This window comes from Bison bison, unplaced genomic scaffold (assembly GCF_000754665.1).
Source record: "Bison bison bison isolate TAMUID 2011002044 unplaced genomic scaffold, Bison_UMD1.0 scf7180017864068, whole genome shotgun sequence".
Classification (NCBI taxonomy): Eukaryota; Metazoa; Chordata; class Mammalia; order Artiodactyla; family Bovidae; genus Bison; species Bison bison.
The window spans coordinates 4,251,500-4,256,224 of NW_011494640.1; positions in this window are offsets into that span (position 1 = coordinate 4,251,500).

Below are 4,725 nucleotides of genomic sequence, written 5' to 3' on the forward strand. Positions count from 1 at the left end.
CCAGGATGTCTGGCTCTAGGTGAGTGATCACACCATCGTGATTATCTGGGTCATGAAGATCTTTTTTGTATAGTTCTTCTGTGTATTCTTGCCACCTCTTCTTAATATCTTCTGCTTCTGTTAGGTCCATACCATTTCTGTCCTTTATCGAGCCCATCTTTGCATGAAATGTTCCCTTGGTATCTCTCATTTTTTGAAGAGATCTCTAGTCTTTCCCATTCTGTTGTTTTCCTCTGTTTCTTTGCACTGATTGCTGAAGATGGCTTTCTTATCTCTTCTTGCTATTCTTTGGACCTCTGCATTCAGATGCTTTTATCTTTCCTTTTCTCCTTTGCTTTTCGCTTCTCTTTTCACAGCTCTTTGTAAGGCCTCCCCAGACAGCCATTTTGCTTTTTTGCATTTCTTTTCCATGGGGATGGTCTTGATCCCTGTCTCCTGTACAATGTCACGAACCTCAGTCCATAGTTCATCAGGCACTCTATCTATCAGATCTAGGCCCTTAAATCTATTTCTCACTTCCACTGTATAATCATAAGGGATTTGATTTAGGTCATACCTGAATGGTCTAGTGGTTTTCCCTACTTTCTTCAATTTAAGTCTGAATTTGGCAATAAGGAGTTCCTGATCTGAGCCACAGTCAGCTCCCAGTCTTGTTTCACTTAACCAGATGTTAAGTGCCTCCTGCTGCTGCTACTGCTGCTAAGTCGCTTCAGTCATGTCCGACTCTGTGCGACCCCTAGAGGGATGAAAAAGAAGTACACCAACCCTAAGTCTTGCAAAAAAAACCCCCAAAACAACCAACTCCTCCCCCTTACCCCACAGAAGCTGAAACGAAGCCTGCAGATCTAACTGGCAGTTTACAAGATTGCTGAGGATTGTGGAGTCTGCTCAAGACACCTCAACGATGCAGGCCAAATCCAGTATAAGGACAAATTCTGTAAGAATTTGAAGAAGCCTTGGTTTCTTCAACAAATAAATAGTATTTAAAAGGGAGTTTCTGGGACTTCCCTGGTGGTACAGTGGATAGGAATCTGCCTGCCAATGCAGGAAAGCATGGGTTTGATCCCTGGTCCAGAAGGATTGCACATACCATGGAGCAACTAGGCCTGGGCACCACAACTGCTGAAGCCCACACGCCCAGAGCACGTGCGCAACAGGAGAAACCACCTCAAGGAGAAGCCCGTGCACTGCAACCAAGAGTAGCCCCCACTTGCAGCAACAAAGACTCAAAGATAAAATCAAAGGGGGTTTCTGTTAGAGGAAGAAAAGACGTATCAACCAAATGTAATGCGTGGAAATGTTTGAATCCTAATTCAAACATGCTAAGGGTAGAAAGGCACTTCTGAGACAGAAAACTAAACACAGACTAGATATTGCTCTTGTTGTTTAGTTGCTTAGTCATGTCCAACTCTTTGTGACCCCAGACTGCAGCACCCAGGCTCCTCTGTCCATGGGATTTCCCAGGCAAGAATACTGGAGTAATCCTGACAGCATGTAGCAGTATTTAATAAAGTGCTTATAGGCAAAATAATAGGATGCCTGGAATTCATATTAAAATACTCAAGCAAAAAAAATTTTAAAAGGAGAGGAAAAAAGTGGGGCAAGGAGTAGCTGAAAAAAGAGTGGCAAAGATATTGAAGTGGTTGAGGTGATGGGTAAAAGGGGATGCAGTATATATTCTACTTAATAATGTATGTTTGAAAATGTCCATAAGATTTTGTTTGAAAAATGTATTTGGCTGTGCCTGGTCTTAGTTGCAGCATATGGACTCTTTGTGGCATGTAGGATCTCGTTCCCTGATCAGGAATCAAACCTAGGCCATCTGCATTGGGAGGACGGAGTCTTAGTTCCTGGACCACCAGGGAATTCCCCATAATAAATTTTAAACTTGCAATAAAGACTCACTTTGTGTTTTCCTCAGTGTGATCCCTTATCTCTAGGTGAGAAAAGTGGAATTCCTAAATTTAAGGAAGGAGAATTTTCACCTCAACAAGAAATTGCCAAATTTTTCTCCAGGTGTTTGTAATGAAGGGATTCAGGATATTATACCCCAAAATAAGCCCCTTGGCAGGCTGGATATTTTAAGCCAACTGGAAAAACAGCAGTGCAGAAAGGACTCCCTGACCTTCCCCTGAAGCAGGTCATAAAACCCTCACATGAGAGGTGCCCTCCCTCTGCCCAGAGGGAAGGAGTATGTTTTCTCCAAGACTGAGGAACACCAAGAGGAATCTGAACACAGAGGCCTTGCTGTTTCCGCTAGTGACACACTTATACTCCTTTCCATCCTATCACATTTTGTCACACCCTCCACTCTTCATCAAACGTAGCAAAACACTCAGGTCTAAGCAATTCTTCAGGTCATTTCCTTATGAAGGCTCCTGGTCACATCAAACTTAAATAAATCTATATTCTTTTATCTTGTTAATCTGCCTTTTGTTACAGGGTCCTAGCTAAAAATTTTGATAGGTAGATATTTTTCCTCCTCTTACAGTAACAACTTGCCTTCTCACCAGTTTTCCCACAATCCTTAAACACTTGTTGATATTTTAATTTCTGTTAATTTGATGGATAAAATGGTATCGTATAATTGTTTTAAATGATGTTTTCCTGGTGGTTGTACCTCTTCATTCTTTTTATACTACCTACATTTCTCCTGAAAGCTACGTTTCATATCCTTTGCCCATTATTTCCTTGCCTTTTTCTTATAGTTTTTCATCTGTTGTTGTTTAGTTGCTCAGTTGTATCCAACTCTTTGTGACCCCATGGACTGTAACCTGCCAGGATCCTTTGTCCATGGGATTTCCCAAGCAGAAATACTGAAGCGGTTTGCCATTTCCTTCTCCAGGGGATCTTCCTGACCCAGGAATCAAACCAGTATCTCTTGCTTGGCAGGCAGATTCTTTACCACTGAGCCACCTGGGAAGCTCATAGTTTTGTCATATTCTGATACTCAATTTTTATTATGTTACAAGTATTGCTTCCCAATTTGTTCCTTATATTTAAAATTTTTTATGCAAGCTATCTTGCATCCAAAGTTTTAAACTGTAACGTGACCAAATCCGTCATAATTTTTTTGCCGTCATAATTTAGCTGTCTTGAGTGACACCCACATCCCAAGTTTTTATGCAGATGACACCACCCTTATGGCAGAAAGTGAAGAGGAACTAAAAAGCCTCTTGATGAAAGTGAAAGAGGAGAGTGAAAAAGCTGGCTTAAAACTCAACATTCAGAAAACTAAGATCATGGCAGCCAGTCCCAGCACTTCATGGCAAATAGATGGGGAAACAAAGGAAATAGTGAGAGACTTTATGTTTTTTTTGGCTCCAAAATCACTGCAGATGGTAACTGCAGCCATGAAATTAAAAGACACTTGCTCCTTGGAAGAAAAGCTGTGACCAACCTAGACAGCATATTGAAAGCAGAGACATTACTTTATCAACAAAGGTCCATATAGTCAAAGCTATGGTTTTTCCAGTAGTCATGTATGGGTGTGAGAGTTGGATCACAAAGAAAGCTGAGAGCCGAAGAATTGATGCTTTTGAACTGTGGTGTTGGAGAAGACTCTTGAGAGTCCCTTGGACTGCAAGGAGATCCAATCAGTCCATCCTAAAGGAAATCAGTCCTGAATATTCATTGGAAGGACTGATGTTGAAGCTGAAACTCCAATACTTTGGCCACCTGATGCAAAGAATTGACTCCTTGGAAAAGACCCTGATGCTGGGAAAGATTGAAGGCAGGAGAAGGGGATAACAGAGGATGAGATGGTTGGATGGATGGCATTACCGACTCGATGGACATGAATCTGAGTAAGCTCGGGGAGTTGGTGACGGACAGGGAAGCTTGCTGTGCTACAGTCCATGGGGTCACATAGAGTTGGACAAGACTGAGCAACTGATCTGAAATGATCATGAATTTTAATAAGAATGCTTAATTTTTTGCCACCAAATGTTTATCTTACATTTTTACACATACAGTTTATCTAAAATAATATGGTATTTTCTTCCTTTAGTCAGTTTGACCTTGACTTACTTGAAACATCTTGCATTTCAGAGATAAATACTATTGGTCAACATTCTTTTACTATCTTCAGTCAAGTTGTTGTTGTTGTTTAGTCACTAAGTACCAAATCTAAAATATGTAGGCAAGTCTTTCTTCAGTTCAGTTCAGTCGCTCAGTTGTGTCCAACTCTTTGTGACCCCATGAATTGCAGCACAGGCCTCCCTGTCTATCACCAACTCCGGAGTTCACTCAAAGTCACGTCCATTGATTCAGTGATGCCATCCAGCCATCTCATCCTCTGTCGTCCCCTTCTCCTCCCCAATCCCTCCCAGTATCAGAGTCTTTTCAATGAGTCAACTCTTCGCATGAGGTGGCCAAAGTACTGGAATTTCAGCTTTAGCATCATTCCTTCCAAAGAACATCCAGGACTGATCTTCTTTAGGATGGACTGGTTGGATCTCCTTGTAGTCCAAGGGACTCTCAAGAGTCTTCTCCAACACCACAGTTCAAAAGCATCAGTTCTTTGGCGCTCAGCTTTCTTCACAGTCCAACTCTCACATCCATACATGACTACTGGAAAAACCATAGCCTTGACTAGACGGACCTTTGTTGGCAAAGTAATGTCTCTGCTTTTGAATATGCTATCTAGGTTGGTCATAACTTTCCTTCCAAGGAGTAAGCGTCTTTTAATCTCATGGCTGCAATCACCATCTGCAGTGATTTTGG